Source organism: Durio zibethinus, chromosome 9, assembly GCF_047325235.1.
Source record: "Durio zibethinus cultivar Kanyao isolate XHJ-2024 chromosome 9, ASM4732523v1, whole genome shotgun sequence".
NCBI classification, from domain to species: Eukaryota; Viridiplantae; Streptophyta; class Magnoliopsida; order Malvales; family Malvaceae; genus Durio; species Durio zibethinus.
The window spans coordinates 5,549,768-5,568,209 of record NC_143170.1 but is presented as its reverse complement, the minus strand read 5'-3'; the positions used below and the strand labels follow the sequence as shown (position 1 = coordinate 5,568,209).

The 18,442-nt window shown below is 31.7% G+C and overlaps 1 pseudogene across 1 annotated transcript; it reads right to left on the bottom strand.

Moving 5' to 3' along the window:
* Nucleotides 1–13,802: 13,802 nt before the first annotated feature.
* On the bottom strand, nucleotides 13,803–17,961 carry LOC111309199 (protein BOBBER 1-like; annotated as a pseudogene). Its single transcript, XR_016345096.1, has 6 exons — nucleotides 17,296–17,961; nucleotides 15,808–15,902; nucleotides 15,683–15,731; nucleotides 14,793–14,959; nucleotides 14,469–14,552; nucleotides 13,803–14,315 (listed from the first exon to the last, which is right to left on the bottom strand). The product of XR_016345096.1 is annotated as a protein BOBBER 1-like (transcript).
* Nucleotides 17,962–18,442: the final 481 nt, after the last annotated feature.

The following is an 18,442-nucleotide window of genomic DNA, read 5'->3' as shown; positions in this document are numbered from 1 at the left end:
ACAATCAAACAATCAAACAACCACTCAATAAGAGATAATAATTTAATATGGTTCAAACCAATCGACCTATATCTATGGATGAGAAATAAGATCCACTAATTATAGAGAATTACACCAAGACAAATCAATCTTACTCACAATTAATACCCATAGACCCTCTCAATCTCCTCTAGTTCTATGAATATTCTTAACTCAAACAAATATATACCCATATGCACCTATGTACCATACCTATGTTGACCATCTCAATCTCCTTTAATTCACTCACAAACATATAAACATATATACTTATAAGACATAAATCTTCAGTAGTCCTATGGGGTGTTTATTTCCTAAAATTAAACAACCACTCAATAAGAGATAATAACTTAATATGGTTCAAACCAATCGACCTATATCTATGGATGAGAAATAAGATCCACTAATTATAAAGAATTACACCAAGACAAATCAATCTTACTCACAATTAATATCCATAGACCCTCTCAATCTCCTCTAGTTCTATGAATATTCTTAACTCAAACAAATATATACCCATATACACCTATGTACCATACTTGTGTGGACCATCTCAATCTCCTTTAATTTACTCACAAACATATAAACATATATACTTATAAGACATAAATCTTCAGTAGTCCTATGGGGTGTCTATTTCTTAAAATCCTACAATTCTCTTACATTTTTTTCTTATGTCTAACTCTGTAGAGATTCCACCTATTTATAATTATACAAACTTACTTATCAAGAATTTTTTTCTTCTTAGAATTCTTCTTTTGTTAATTTTTTTGTCTATCAAGTAATATTTAATCAATCTTAAATAAATTTATTATGAAATTTGAGTTACTATTCCTAATCTATGATAACTTCACCTAGTTCTTTCACTGCCAGATTGGAGTATATCTTAAAGTTGCCTTTTACAGAATTATGAAAATATTTTTTATTACCAATACTATTGAAGAGAGTTGTTGAAAGCCTAAAGTATTTTGCATAATATCATGCATTTATGGCTTAAATATATGTATATGTCATAACGTCTAGATCCGGAGATCTATCACTAGACATTGACTTAAGGAGTCACCATAAATATTTTTTATCTAGGTACAATTGGTCACCTAAGGAATCTATCCTTTCAGGGAATACCTAAATTTAAGGGTCCTTAAAAGAATAGGTTAGGGTCTACTAACTAGAACATGGTTCGAGAGTTCGATTACGTGTAAGAAATGTTATAGCACCCTCACAACGCCCATCAAAAGATGGTATCGATTTAATTTTGTGTTATCCAATAAGCCTTAAAAATTTACCAAGTAATTAGTTGTTGGAAATTGTTCTTAATTAACTCTAATTCTTTTAGCAGAAAATTGAAAAAATCCCTTCACCTCAAGAGTATGTAAGAAAACTACTGTTTTACTTGTAGAGGCTTCATCGTCGGATTATTTAGCATTAAAACAATAAAAAGGAAAAAATGATATTTTTGTGTAAGAAAAATTGATACTTTCAACTTTTCCTCAAAATTTTTTTTTAAAATTTATTTTTAAGGAAAATTGATACTTTCAACTTTTTCCCATAAATATTTTTTGGAAAACTTTTAATTTCGAAAAAAATTGATACTTTTAACTTTTTCCCAAAAATATTTTTTGGAAACTTTTAATTTCAAGAAAAATTGATACTTTCAACTTTTCCTCAAAAATAATTTTTTTTGAATTTTATTTTAAAAAATAAAATAAAAAAATAAAATAAATAAAATGAAAATGAAAATAAATAAAAAAGATAAATAAAAATAAAAATAAAAATAAAAATATTAAACAATTTATGATATAATAATAATAACAAAAAAAAAAAAAACGAAAAAAAAATATGAGAATAGCTCGGCTTGCGGCTCAGCTCGACTCGGCTTGAGGAAGAAAAAATGGCTTGGAGATGCGGCTCAGAGGTGTCGGCTCGGCTCGACTAACGGCTTGAGACACGGGTCGAAAGCGGGTCGACGCTTGGGTCGGGTCGAATCTTGGCAAAACGCGCGGATCCTCTAGGTTACTTAACGCAAAAACGATGAAGTTTTTAGGAGGGTATATAAGGTTGATTCCTTCATTTTTTCATCAGAACCCTTCTTTTTTCTCTCTCTCTCTCCTCTTTCTTCTTCTATCCATTCTCTCTAAAAACCCGAAGAACTTTGTTTGAATACCCACCGAATTTTGAAAATTTTTGTCAGAATCTAGGTTTTTCGTCGAAAGTTCATCGAAAAACTGATTGATTTTTGGAAATGGTAGTTGAAACCTCAGAAGTTGGTCGAAAACTTCAAACTTGACCGGAATAGTCACAAAAAAATTCATCCTTCGTCGAAAAATTCAACCGAAATTTAGAAAATTTTCAAAAATTTTCAAAAAAAAATTCACCAAAAAAAAATTCTAAAATCCACTGATTCCTAGAACTGTTCTAACGCACCCAAACCCTCTTTTTAGCTTCTGTTTCTTCTTCGTCTGCCTTTCTTTCTTTGTGTCTACCTTTTTTTTGTGTGTTTTCTTCTGTTCTTCCAACAACTATTTATAAAAATTAATCAGAAGAGTTTCTGATCAATCCCAACTCTTTCTGAGATTTGGATTCATTGAATCTAAATCCCAACTCTGTCAATTCTCAAATCACAGCCAAATTCATTTCAATTTTTTTATTCTAATCTTAACCGAAAATTAATCAAAACAAAAAGATAAATATATTAATAGATAACAAAAAAATATAAATATATTAATAGATAACAAAAAAAGATAAATATATTAATAGATGACAAAAAAAATAATTAGATAAATAAAAGAAATAGATAAATAATAATAAAAAAATAAAAGTAGATAAATAATAAAAATATTAATAGATAAAAACATAAAAATATAAGCCCATTGGGGCCAGCTAATTGGATCTTAAATCGGGTCCAATGGGCTTAGACCCAAATCCTATTGAACCAGAGTCCAATGGGCTTAGACCCAAATCCTATTGAACCAGCCCAATAGGCTTGGGTATGGACTAAATAAGGTGTCTACAGCTGTCCCTTTTTGCACATTTTCTGTGAAGCAAAAATTGTGCAAAGACGTAGACAACCATTTAAGACTCAACTTGACATTTTTTTTTTGTTTTTTTGTTTGTTAAAAATTTGATCAAAGCTCCTCTAAGCAAAGGCTTAACGACTTTGAGAAACATAAATAAAGCTCCTCTAATCAGAGGCTCAATGACTTTTGAAAAATAAACGACTCCTCTAATCAGAGGCTCAACGACTCTGAAAAAATAAACGACTTCTCTAATCAGAGACTCAACAACTTTGAAAAGTAAATGGCTCATCTAATCAGATGCTCAACGACTTTGAAAAAATAAATGGCTCCTCTAATTAGAGGCTCAACGACTTAACGACTTTGGAAAAATAAATGGCTTCTCTAATCAGAGGCTCAACAACTTTGAAAAAATAAATGACACTTCTAATCAGAGGCTCAACGACTCTGAAAAAATAAACGGCTCCTCTAATCAGAGGCTCAACAACTTTGAAAAGTAAATGGCTCTTCTAATCAGAGGCTCAACGACTTTAAAAAAATAAATGGCTCCTCTGGTTGAGCTTTAAAAAAATAAATGGCTCTTCTAATCAGAGGCTCAACGACTTTGAAAAAATAAATGGCTCCTCTAATCAGAGGCTCAACGACTTTGAAAAAATAAATGGCTCCTCTAATCAGAGGCTCAACAACTTTGAAAAGTAAATTGCTCCTCTAAATAGAGGCACCACAACTTTGGAAAGTAAATTGCTCCTCTAAACAGAGGCACCTCAACTTTTGAAAAGTAAATTGCTCCTCTAAATAGAGGCACCACAACTTTGAAAAATAAATTGCTCCTCTAAATAGAGGCACCTCAACTTTTGGAAAATAAATGGCTCCTTGACAATCATGTCCAAAGGAGTTATAGATCGTGATTGAAAAAATTTTGTAATGAGAACTGAAAGATTCACAATTTGAGTTCACATTCATAGGTTCAGATTCGCAAGAACCTTCCAACTTCGTAAGAAAAATTTGATTCTCAAAATTTTAGTTTCATTCAAATTTGCAAGATCTCAAGATTTGCATTTGCAACTTGTAAGACTCGCAGTAAAAATCCTTATTTGAATTTTGGAGATTCACATCCAAAAGTTCAAGGCTTTTTTTCAAAGATTCTCATTGGCAAACTTGGAATTCATATCCAAAAATCAAAAGCTTTTCATTTGAATTTTGGAGATTCACATCCAAAAATTCAAAGCTTCTCATTTGAGTTCAAAGGCTTACATGGAATAAAACTTAGAGTTTCGTATCTAAGTTCAAAGGTTCTCATTTAAAACATTAGAAATTCATATCCAAAAAATTGAAGCTTTGTATTTTGGATATTTACATCCAAAAGTTCAAAACTTTTCATTTGTTCGAAGATTTACATTCGACGAACTTTAGGGTTTCACTCCTCAAAGATTTTCATTTTGAAACTCAAAGATTCTCATTTGAGTTCTCAAAAATTCTCATCAAAATATTCATAATTTCTTTTTCAAGTGACTCAACAATTTGCATGAATGAATGTTATGACCAAAGATGCAAATGCCTTCTTAATGATGCAAATGCAGCAACCTATATTCTCATAGTGCCATGCATGTCCAAACAAAATTTAATTTATCAAATTATGTGCATGTACTATTCAAGCAACGATGCCAACATGTTGCATGTAATGCGAATGTCAATAATGTCATGAAATCCTAAATAATTATGGAATATGGTCCTTAAGACCCTACCATCTCACATTTTCCCCTTATTTAGCTTCTCAACATTTTGGAACAAGCTTCATCAACTGATCATCATTGTTTCCATTACTTGATCACCATCAGGAAGTTTCTTAGCACCAATAAATTTTACTTATTACCCCACATGCCAGGCTTATCAGCACTAATCATTTCAAAATAAATTTCATCATCTGTCACTTGGTCATCATTCATAAGCTTCTTAACACCAATTTCATCTATTACCCCATATCATTTTCATTATTTAACCATAACTCATAGGTTATATCAACCAATACATCTTCATATTCATCACTTGATCATACCATTTTTCAAGATTTGCTTCATCTTCATTTTATGTGCTTCATATTCATCATCATATTCTTCATTTGGTCACATCATATGTCCTTTCAAATCATCTCTTTTAGGTTTCTACCATTTTTTCATTTTGTTACCATCATCATCTTAGATTTTTTTTCAAATGAATGCAAGACTCTTTTAAGCACATATTCATTCATTCATTATCATCTCAATTCTTGACAAATATAATACAATTAAGCATTTTCTCAATTTATTCTAGGGGTGTAACAATGAAAGAACACAAGGTGAATTATAGTAAAGATAATCAATGAAGATCTATTTTGGTACAAAGCAAATGGAAAAGGAAACAAATTGGATACATGTCATTGGGATGAATGGTATGTCCAAATGATGAATATTCAGACAATTCTTAACATTAATCTAGGATTCTTTTTTAAAAACTCATTCCATTTACTGTTGAAGTCATTTTGAGCTTGACGAACTTTACTCCAGTCTTTAAGGGATCTTTAGATGTCTTTGATCTTTCACCCATGTGAACCATTTGACATGATCTTTTTATACCCAAATCACCTTTTCAAGTTTTCAATTTGAATTTTTTTTTCATTTTTCTTTCTTTTTTTTTTCTCTATTTTTTCATCATCTTTTTTTTTCCTCATTTTGTCATCCATTGTTGATATCTTTCCACACATCAAACCTTAAAGCAATGTAGCATGATTCCATTATTTCATCATGAGCATGCATTCGTCCAACATATGATCATTCAATTTGAGTAGTCACACTTGATCTAAATGGACTTTTCAAAGTTGTAATGTAGGTCAAGGTGAAGGGTCATAAAAAAATGGATATAATAGGCTCAAAACATGTATTAAAAAGGTTCAAGACCAAAGGATCATTTGATGTAACTTGGCATTTTGCCCTCACATCATTTCACTACTTTTTTCTTTCTTCACACAAAAGATTCTCATTATTTTATCTCAAATCATGTGTGACATTTATTTTATCTTTTATTTTTTTCCATCTTTGAGACCTTTTGTGTATCTTTTTTAAAAATTACCCTCCAGTGTAGAGGGAGATCCTTGGTTGGGGTTCTTTAGAAAAAGAAATCATAATAGGCTCAAAGGGTTAGCAATGAATTATTTTTTGAATGGTACAAAAAGATCACCATTTTTTATCTCAATTGTGAATACTTTTCTTGAATATCATCTATTGAACAAAGCTCATGAATCTGTATAAAAGATTACACATCTTCAAGACATATCTATTCCACCTCTGGTAACAACTTACTTTTTTGCTCAAATCATCTCATCATATTAATGTGGATGAGTTTTCAAAATTAAATCCTAGAATTATTGTTATCATTATCTAAATATTCATCATCTGAAATTTGAGAATAGAAAATTTATGAAAGGTAGCAGAGCATGGAGTAATGGTCGAGTGAAAGAGAAAATGTAATGAAATGCATTAACTTGCCTTTATTAAAATGATAACAAGTGAAGTTATATTGCAAAAAAAAATCTAACATTACTCGAAAAAAAAATCCTAAAATGACAAAAAAAAACCTTCAACCAGCCTTATCTCCATTCTTCAAAATTATCCCCTTATGCGATCAGATGAAGAATCTCTATTGACATCTTGCCCCTCAATTCATTATGACTCTCTGGACCCTTTCTGACCAATGTGTTCTTGATTGTCACTCAAGCACTAACATCAGGTGTTGTTACTTTTTCTTGATCAAAACTTACCATTCCATCATTGATCAATCATTGCACCTTATGCTTTAAAGTAACGTAATTTTTAGTAGAATGGCCAGTAATTTCATAGTGGTAGTCGCAGTAGGCTGTAGGATCATACCACTTAGGATAGGATAGCTTAAGTGGCTCCACATGGTTGGGGTAATCAAATGGCTATTATAGAGTTCTCGATATAACTTCGTATAAATCATGAGGATTGGATCAAATACAGATTTTTCTTAAGTAATCCATTATTCTCGTGAACCACTTACTGGGTTAGTAAGGCGAATTTGGATTCTTGCAGGAGCTTGAATGTTAAGGCTATATATAAAATCTTGAGGGCTAAAAATTGATCGGTGTGTGGATGAATAAGATGGTTGTAGAATTAGCTGATATGGGTAGAATGGGCATTATTCACAACAGGATAGTATGAAGAGTAACCTTGGGGTGGATAGGGTTGATAACCCCTGAATTATTGTCTATCAAAGCTCACAGCTTGAGCTTGAGCTTTTTTCTTTTCTGATGCCTTATTAGTTTCTCCTCCTTTCAACTTACCATTTTTTATGGTACTTTCAATAATTTATCCAGAGATCACCATGTTGACGAAATTCTTTGTTGCATTCCCTATCATCTTTTCATAATAGAGAGACTTCAAAGTGCTGACAAACAACACTGTGATTTTTTTCTCAGTTAGAGAAGGCTGTACTTGAGAAACAATACCCCTCTACCTCTGGGCATACTCTTTAAAAGTCTCATTGGCCTTTTTCTCCAGGTTTTGTAAAGACAAATGATCATGGGCCAAATCCATGATATGTCGATATTAACTGATAAAATCATGGGTCATGTCACTTCAGGAACGAATGCGAGTTCTGTCTAGCTGGATATACCACCTAACAGCAGAACTAGTAAGACTGTTTTGGAAAATATGCATTAATAACTTTTCGTCATGAGCATGGGCTGCCATCTTTCGACAATACATGGTAATATGAGTTTTTGGGCACTTTGTGCCATCATATTTTTTAAATTCTGTTACTTTGAACTTAGGAGGAATGGCCATATTAGGGACTAAGTAAAGCCCAGTAGCATCAACTGAACCATAGAAATCAATTTCTTCCACAGCCCGTAGCCTTTGTTCTAGTATACTAATTTTATAGTTTTTATGAGTTTTCACTTTTATTTTTCCCTTATTTTTTTCTTTCAGTTCATCCAGATCAAGGATTTGAATTGGTTTAACTGCTTTTTCAGTAAAAACAGAATTCACATAGCTATGGTAATGCCCTGGATTAGAAGCTAATGGCATTCTAGGATATATAGGATATGTGAAGTGTTGTGGTGAAACCTCTTATGTAGACTGAGCTTGAGGTGGATCAAAATCAGGAGGATATAAGGGGTCAGTCACTTTTTACGATACAGGACCTTGTTGGCTTGTGTTTTCTTCTACTCCTTTCCCCTTATTTAACTTGTTGATAGCATCCAAAATTTTACTTAACTCATTCTCAATCTTTTCCTGTGCTTTTTCTAGCTTTTTAAATCTGTGAGAGTTTTTCTGCTCCATTTGTCTGGCTCTGGCTCTTGTGTTATATCGATGGATATGGTTCTCGCTAGATGGAGCTATCCTTGAACTTTTAGCACCACAATTATGATTAGAAATGCTATGTTATGCTTTATGTATGATACGTTGATGGACGAATAAAATGTACATTTTCATGAATGAAATCTAATATGAAATGGATGCAAATGATAATGTTAAAACATGATCATGAAAATAATACATACGCATAAAATCAGACAAACAACATGGTCAGTTTCACAGATGAATTGAAAGTGATGTCGATGCATAATGTTCCATATGATAATGAAAATGATGCACAAAGTCAGATAATCAAAATAATTAGATAAACATTCTTCTTGTGTCCTAGTTTTAGGGTACACCTATCATTAGGTAGAAAAGGCTCTATCTTAGGTTTAGGCACTTCTAAGGTTCACTATATGTGGTTCAAGGTTAAAGTCTAAAGGTTTCCAAATTGCTCTTTACATCATTGTCTATCACAGACTAGTAAGGCACCCTAATCCTCACCCATTACAGGCTACAAGTGAAAAAGGTTCAATTTGAATGGGACTATTTCGCTAGCCACTACGGAGGCATTAAACCTCACGAAAGCAATAGGTACTTTACTCCCTCCTAGAGGGACGAAGCTCGAGTGTAGAGCTTATGTTATGCATATGCATATGAATGACATAATTAATAAAGTAAATAAACATGAATGAACAAAAAATCTATACAAAAGGTTCAGTTTTATTAGGCTTTTGGATAACACAAATTTATTTGCTGGCCTGACTCTCAGAGTCCCCAGTGGAGTCGTCAAGCTATCATAACGTCTAGATCCGGAGATCTATAGCTAGACATTAGCTTAAAGAGTCACCACCAATCTTTTTTTCCTAGGTACGATTGGTCACCTAAGAAATCTATCCTTTCAGGGAACACCTAAGTTTAAGGGTCCTTAAAAGAATATGTTTGGGTCTACTAACTAGAACAGGGTTCGAGAGTTCGATTACGTGTAAGGAAGGTTATAGCACCCTTACAACGCCCATCAAAAGATAGTACCGGCTTAATTTTGTGTTATCCAATAAGCCTTAAAAATTTACCAAGTAATTAGTTGTTAGAAATTGTTCTCAATTAACTCTAATACTTTTAGCAAAAAATTAAAAAAATCTCCTCACCTTAAGAGTATGCAAGAAAACTACTATTTCACTTGTAGAGGCTCTATCGTCGGATTATTTAACATTAAAAAAAATAAAAAAGAAAAAAATGATTGTTTTTGTGTAGAGAAAATTGATACTTTCATCTTTTCTCCAAAAATATTCTTTTGAAACTTTAATTTCGAGAAAAATTGATACTTTCAACTTTTCCTCAAAAATATTTTTTGAAAAACTTTTAATTTCGAGAAAAATTGATACTTTCAACTTTTCCCTAAAAATATTTTTTGGAAACTTTTAATTTCGAAGAAAATTGATACTTTCAATTTTTCTTCAAAAATATTTTTTTTTGAATTTTATTTTAAAAAAATAAAATAAATAAAATGAAAATAAAAATAAATAAAATAAATAAATAAAAATAAAAATATTAAACAATTCTGATGTAATAATAATAACAATAAATAAATAAATAAATAATGAAAAAAAAAATGGGAACGGCTCGGCTTGTGGCTCGGCTCGGCTCGACTTGAGGAAGAAAAAATGGCTTGGAGACGCGGTTCAGGGGTGTTGGCTCGGCTTAGCTAACGGCTTGAGAAGCGGGTCGCACGCGGGTCGAAAGCGGGTCGGTGCTCGGGTCGAGTCGGATCTTGACAAAACGCGCGGATCCTCTGAGTTACTTAACGCAAAAATAATATCATTTTTGAAGGGTATATAAGGTTGATTCCTTCGTTTTTTCAGCAGAACCTTTCTTTTCTCTCTCTCTTCCTTCCTCTTCTCTCTCTTCTTTCTAAAAACCCGAAGAACTCTGGTTGAATACCCGTCGGATTCTGAAAGTTTTCATCAGAATCTGGGTTTTTCGTCGGAAGTTCATCGAAAAATTGATCAAATTCTGGAAATGGTAGTCAAAAACTGGAAAGTTGGTCGAAAACTTCAAATTTGGCCGGAATAGTCATCGAAAAATTCAATCGAAATTTGAAAATTTTTCAAAAATTTCTAAAAAAAAATTCGCCAAAAAAAAATTCTAAAAAATTTCCACCGATTCTTAGAACTGTTCTAACGTACCCAAACCCTTTTTTTTAGCTTCTGTTTCTTCTCCGTCTGCATTTCTTTCTCTGTGTCTATCTTTTTTCTGTGTGTTTCCTTTTGTTCTTCCAGCACCTATTTATAGGGATTGATCAGAAGAATTTCTGATCAATCCCAACTCTTTCTGAGATTTGGATTCAATCTTTAAATCTAATCCCAACTCTGCTAATTTTCAAATCATAGCCAAATTCATTCCAATTTTTTTATCCTAATCTTAACTGAAAATTAATCAAAACAAAGAGATAAATATATTAATAGATAACAAAAAAAGATAAATATATTAATAGATGACAAAAAAAATAATTAGATAAATAAAAGAAATAGATAAATAATAATAAATAATAAAAGTAAATAAATAATAAAAATATTAATAGATAAAAAAAATAAAAAATAAAAATATAAGCCCATTGAGGCCAACTAATTGGATCTTAAACCGGGTCTAATAGACTTAGACCCAAATCTTATTGGACCAGGTTCAATGAGCTTGAGTCCGGACTAAATAAGATGTCTACAATATATATATATATATATAATCACTTATATAAAAAGTGAAATATTAGATCACAAAGTTTATATCCTTTTATTATTAAGATTAAAAGTATTTATAAATCAGATTGAATCAAGTCTGATAAGTTTTTTAAAGGTTTTATCCAAAGTTCACTCTAATGTGTTGAATTTAAGAGATATGTAATTTAAAAATATATATATATTAAAATGTTAAAAATTATTAACATATTAATATTTTAATATTCTAAATATATTATTAATTTAAATTAAATTTAAAATATTTTTTATTAATAATTTAATATCTCAAACCAAATTCAAAAATTTTATCCAAAATCAAATCTGTAAACAGTTCTAATCTAAATAGACTTGTAAACTATTTTATTCAGTATATAATTCAATTTGTATTCTTTCAATAAAAAACCTGGTTAGATTAGAAATAATAATCAATTCAAGACAAATAAAAAAGAAGAAATTAGTGTCTTTTCCCAAGTATAATAGAATATCTTGAAAGAAACATTAAATAATGACTCTACAATATTAAACCCTATTATGTAGTTAGTTAAGACCCCTTAAACCCAAAAAAAAAAAAAAAAAAAGAGAGAGAGAGAGAAAAAATAGTTATAAAGACTATATATCCCAATTGTTTAATTCTACGAATAGAAGTCTAAAAAATATATCCAACAATTAAAAAAAAAAAACCGTTGAAAATCTAGGAGCATGCTATTCTCAAAATCTAGTATTTTCTTTTGAAAGAAATGATGTGAAAGTGATATTACACTGAAAACGAACAAAGAATTCCAACTCCCAATCTCTTTGTCTCGTATTTCATTGAACATTAAGAGTGTTCGTTTACGAATCAGTACTGCCATGGCTATTAGTTTTTTTTTTAAAACTTAGTTTCTAGTAATGAAGGAGTATTCAATTATTGATTTAAAAAATATATTTAGAATCAGTTATAATAAGTTATAATTCTTCATATTTCTCATTATTATTTTTATGTGTTATTTGCAACATCTATATAAATAAAGATTTTATGTATTTTTTTTATGTAAGTCAAGAATATTAAAATGTAGCCTTTTGAATGTTTTTTCATTGATGTAAGTCAAAATAGCTGAATCACGTATCTCTTTGTGTTTTTTATCTTTTGTTTTAGTATTTTTCTTATTATTATCTTTTTTATATATTATTTACCGCTCTTAAATAAATAGGAATTCTATGAATTTTTTTATATAAGTCAAGAATATTAAAAATATAGCTTTTTTTTGGCATTTTTCATATAAGTCATAATGATCAAATCACATATTTTTTTGTGTTCTTGTTTTCGTTTTTTTTTTTTTTTACTTATTTTCTTTTACATAAACATTTTTATTTAAAATTTAACATCAGCAAAATATAATAAGTAAAGGAAGGCATAGAGAAAAAAATGTAAAAAAGGTAAGAGTAGAAGTGAGGGATTCAAAATGAAACATATGCATACTTTTGTAATGGATTGATATTAATAGAATCAGTTGGCTTGTACTGATATGATTCGTTTGATTTATTTGATATTGGTTAATTGCTGAATCAGTTGAGATAATAGTAACTTTGACTAACTATAGAGTGTTAATTTTACGGTCAAAATGTCAACTCTGCTGCCAGAATATAACAATATGAATGAATGACGGACAGAAGAGGGAACGAAGGACCATTCCAGGCTGTGAGATGTTTGATGCGGAATTGAAAGAAGCTTGGCTAGTAAAGGAGGGAAGCCAAGGCAGATTCTGGAGAAAGCTAACAAACAAAAAAAATAGTCTCTCTCGGGGGAGGGCTTTGGCTCAGCTAAAAACACCTGCCCCCGAATCGTACAATTTGGTGGTGGTGCCACTCAAGTGAGCCCCGATAACTTTTTACGGAAAAGGGCATGTGAGGGTGACATACGCGGCTTTTCTGGGCACGTGTTGTTTCATGGTTGCATCTTCAACTGTTGCGAAGTGAAAGGGTGAGGCTTATTGTTTCCAGTTTTGTCTTGTCTGCTTCGCCAATATCTCATTATTGGGCTTGATGAAATCCCACCAAGGGAGTGAAAAGCAGCTCATGATCACGTCAAGACTTTTGTATTTTTTTCGAACACAAAAAATAGAAGCAGGATTAGTTTAGCTCAAGGTTGATTAATTAATTAAGAAGCGATTAAAATGAATTCAATGCTGTTTGATGATGATAATTCTCAAATACCTGTTGGTTGGTTGGTTGGTTGGTTGGTTGGTTGGAGTCTTTGATCGTGACCAGCCGCCGAGTCCTACAGAAAGACTCGTAACCTAGCAGAAGAATTTATCCACAAGAAAATTTCAACTTTCAAGGCAAATTTCCGTTCGTCTACGGTTTAATTTGGGTCCAGCGGGGCAAGCACTAATTCACTAATGCTTGCTTTCCCAATGTTTGCACAGCCCAACCATTGGAAGAGACAGAGGAAAGAAGATTCCTTTAATAATTGTCAACAGTTTTTTCATTCTTCAGGAATGTTTTTGCATTGGAAGAAACTGGCCCCCAGAATGAGGAGAGTATCAAAAAGGGGAAGGAGCGCATAAAGCATCAAACAACAATCAATTAAAGGCAAACTCAATCATAATGGATTGACATCAGTCGGCAGTGTAGCTCTCCCTGTAATGTATTGACATCAGGCTACCAAAGCTAATGCCTATGAAACATCCAAGGACAGCCCAAACTAAAAACATACAACGTATGTTGATTTCCCATTTAAGCATACAAAATTTACAAACATATAATTACAAAGGATACATGCATAAATACATACGTACATATCTCTATAACTTGGGTGAGAGCCTCTGCCAAATTCACGAACTGGTCCTCCAACTAGGGGAGGGGACAACTAATTTGCAGCAACCAAGGGCTTCGATAAGAATATCAATATAATACAGTCCTACTGATTACCATGCTCAAGGCAAATTGTGTAGAGAGAGAAAGCATTCGAAAGTTAAAAGAGAGCAGCTAAACTCTTAAATTACTCTAGATTCAAGTGTAAAAAAAAATTAATATACACTATGAACCAAGTTCAAACTGTTCCTAATTTCTATTTATGCCTCGCAAAACAAAGGATCCGCCCAAAAGGTTCATAAGAAAAAGGGGAGAAAACTTCTATATATATGACTGGAGACAGGTGTGAAGTGGTACACTCCCATTTACATGAGCTTCGCCCTTGAAAAATCCATCTCAGGATGCTGCAACAAACCAACAAAAACATTGACCAAATTTCGTCAGCTGAAGCTGCATATTGGGATTAACAAAGCAGGTAGGGAAGGACAGCAATGTATATGTGCTTTTTTTTGTCATGTACGCAGTTGGGTGAACAAATTTCTGAAGACAATAGTTACCTCGGACATGAATTTCTTTAGAATTTCCTGCTTCTGAAACTCATCACTGGTTGGAAGGCCCATGTCCTTCTGTCTCTGGTCAAACTGGACAAGAGCACAAGTTGACAAGTACCAATTATGATGAATCCAAAGTTCACGAAACAAGAAGGATAGAATTTAAATATAAAAGGCTAATACTAATGAGACTAGCAAACTATCTCAGACAACCATTAGTAAAATTACAGTTGGAACTAAAACAAAAACAAAAAACCTAGGTAATTTGACATGATCTTAGATAGAAACTAGGGAGAAGCAAAATATAATGTAAAAGGCAGAACTAATTACCATCATCTTCTCTAAAGTTTGTCTTGTTTCTGGATCCAAGTCAGATAGTTTGCTGTTCTCCGGTTACACTTTTTGAGTGTAAATTTCAGGATCTCCTTTTACCAATGATTTCCACCACTCCATTTGGTTGTGCTTAGTCAAAAGGATTGAGAGTGAACAATTATCCTCTACAAGAAGTGTGGGAAGATTTTTATATTGCCAATTAATGAGAATGTTTGCAGAATTGAACATTATTGTTCATTTCCACAAAAATATATTAATAAATGGAATTTCAAGATCACAATTGCAATGGGTACATTCGAGATCAAGAAAATAAAAAGGAGAAAGTTACACATTTACAAGACTGAAATGCAATGTAAAATTTAACCAAAATATTAACTTCTTTTCCCTTGACAAAAAAGAGAAGAAAGATTCAAAAGCATTTTCGCATAGTGTTCAAGTGATTTGCATAGAATGAAATACCATAAACTAGGAGAGAAGATAAGAACCAATTTCAATCAAAACTATAACATTGATTTCAGATATGACAAAAGATTTACTAAAATGGATTTTAAATAAATTAGTTTTTATCACTTAAATGCAAATAAAAATTGATCAACAAAATTTGTAGGTAACAATAAATATTTATCTTAATGACAGTTATGCAAATTCTGCTCATAAAGAAAACGTATTAATCCTAATGCCACTTTCAAATTTACTGCAAGGTCCAAATCTTTAATTAATTCACAGCTTTTATTTAAAAATTTAAAACTGTGCACACCCAACATTGTTAATATACTTGCAATAACCTAATAATTACAAACTTGTAAACTCTAGCTGAAGGGGGAAAGGAAAAGTTGAAAGTGATGCTTGATTTTCAGTATTTGTCCCTTATTTTCGAGGTAACATACCTGTGCTCCAGTAACAATCATCAGGTTTGACAGATTAGAAAAGTTCCCCCTGCAAATAAAAAGAAATATGTTATTAGGATGTAAACCAACTAGGACCTATTTGAAGAGAATATGGACTAACTTACATCAATAACAGAAGGCTGGCCCTTGAGTCCAACTTTTAGATGGTTCTTTTTTATCTCAACCCAATTGTTTATGCAATTATAACTGCCCCAGCTCACTGACCAATAAAAACTTTCACATACATCTAACAGTACCAAAGTCGAAATCTTCCATGCAAAACTTAATCAAATGTTAACCCCAACTCGTATGCAACTATAAACCCCCCAACCCTCTAACCAATTAAAAGAAGACACGCACACAACCAAAAGTAAAGAAAGTCCTCTTTCTTACAAGCATTCCAACAGGGTGTATGTCTTTTTGTAGCCAACTGATGGAATTAACAGACACAACAACATATAATAAAATCATACCATTTAGGACTACCATTAGCTCCAATCGTGAGAATGCACATTTAAATTGGCTAACACACCAACACAAAGATGAAGCAGAGAGAGAAAACCATGTAATTCAACATATAAGAAACAATTTGCAGAATCTAACACCATGTAAAACATCAAAGACCAGAAGAATTTACACAAAGTTCAACATTAGTTCGGTGAGTGATTGAACCAAGTATAACATCGGTTCCTCACCTCCCTCAATTTCTAAACATTGTTGTTAATTAAAATCTTTTACTACCACATTTCTAAAAGTTGTCAAGCTCAGGGCAAGGAAATCAAACCCAACTTACACCAAGAGTATCATTAAGCTTACTCAATCAAACATCCCTGCTTCTGCTGAAATCCAAAACATATAGGGGCAAAAGAATTCTGCCCAACATATTTCCATGTGTTCTCCAGATAACAAAACAAGCAGCTAAAAAGGCCTCACACAAGGGACAACTACTAACTTCAGTTTTAGTAAAAGAGATTCACGTATAATACCATTATAATTTATGACACAAATAGCGGAACAGGAGGACCAGCATTACATCATTAGGGGTGCAATTTGAGCTGAGCCAAACCCATAGTCAGACGGTACAAAGCTCAGCTTGACTATGTAACTCAATTCTTGAAACTTGCTCAAGCTTGCTTAACATAGGGTTTTCCCTTCCATAAACAAAATAAAAGAGCCTCAACTCAAGTTCAGGACAGCAAAAAGCAAGTTGTTACTTCATTTCGTTCCTCACAACCACAAGCAAACAGTGGTATAAACACAAATTAAAACCCTTGTCTAGCGTTTAAAAACAAATTTTCTTTGCCCTTTATCCTTGGATTTGGAACAAATTTGTTCCTCAGAACCCAAAAATACACATTCTTTAACCTTTAAACCTTTGTTTTTAAACTCCCCCAAATTTATATCCTCACATTTTCCATCATTTAAAGTTTAAAATACAAGGAAGCAAACATTTAGCATTGCATACCTCAGATTATTATTTTACCTTTTAAAAAAAGCCTCAAATTTCCTTTTTGTCCCCAACTTTTCATCAGTTAGCCTTGCATGCATTAGAATTACAACAACAACAACAATAATAGTAATAAGAAAATTAAAAGAAATTCAGAAATATGAACCTTTCAAGCCAGAGGTAGTCATTTCCTCCTTCCTATCCTCGTTTTTATCGACCTCCATTGGCTCCCTCTTCACTTCTTTCTTGATCTCCTTCTCTTCCTTCTTTATCTCCACCTTCGAAGCCACCTCTTCAATCTTCTTCTTGCTCTTCTCCTTCACAACTCTTACAACCGCCGCGATCTCCTTATCGACGTTCTCTTTCCCAAGAAAATCACTTTCTTCTGCCAGAAAATCGAAAACCTTCGCCAAAAAACCAACTGGGTCAATCCAAGCTCGCGTTAAACGTCACGGCTTTACGAGGGGGCGATGAAGAAGTCAAGGGTTTTGCCTCTTCTTCTAGGAACTCGGAGATTATTGCCATGACTAAAAAAAAACAGAGTATGTTAATTTTTGGTTGGCAGTTGGAGTGTCGTCAGGGCTCATGTACGGACGGGAGTTCCAAATTTCATCGAGAGTTCCAGAACATTTCTTTTCCAAGTTTCGGCTTTTCTGTTTTTTTTTTTTTTTTCATTTTCTATTGTATTTGCTGAATCGTCTGTCATTTCATCGTTTATTACTAAAATGATATAATCATTTTTCACTAATTTCACATGCCTTGCTTAACATAAATAACCAAAATAAACTGGGTTTGAATGGGGAGTGATGGCGCGTGCCTTTTAAGGCCTCAATCAATGAATGTTCACCTAGTGGTTGAGAAAAGTCAGACAAGCTAAGGTTTCATATTTAATGAAAATTTAAATATTTTATTTGAACGTGACGGAAAAAGATATTATATTATGAATAAAAACACGAAAATAAGGTTGAAAATAAAAATAGAAATGAGTAATATAATATTTGTTTCTTATATATATTGTATATATTTAATAGATAAAATTTTTATTAAATAATATAAATTATTATTTTAAATTAATTAAAATTAATATATTTTTATTAAAAAATATATATATTAATATTATTTATAAAAAATTATTTAAATATATAAGATAAAAAAATTAAAAAAATTATAGTTTATAATTTTTTAAAAAAATTTATAAGAACAAAAATTACGTATACTCATTAAATATTTATAAAAATTAAGATAAAAATAAATTTAAAATATTCATTAAATATAAGTATGATGATAGATATAATATAAAAATTTAAAAATAA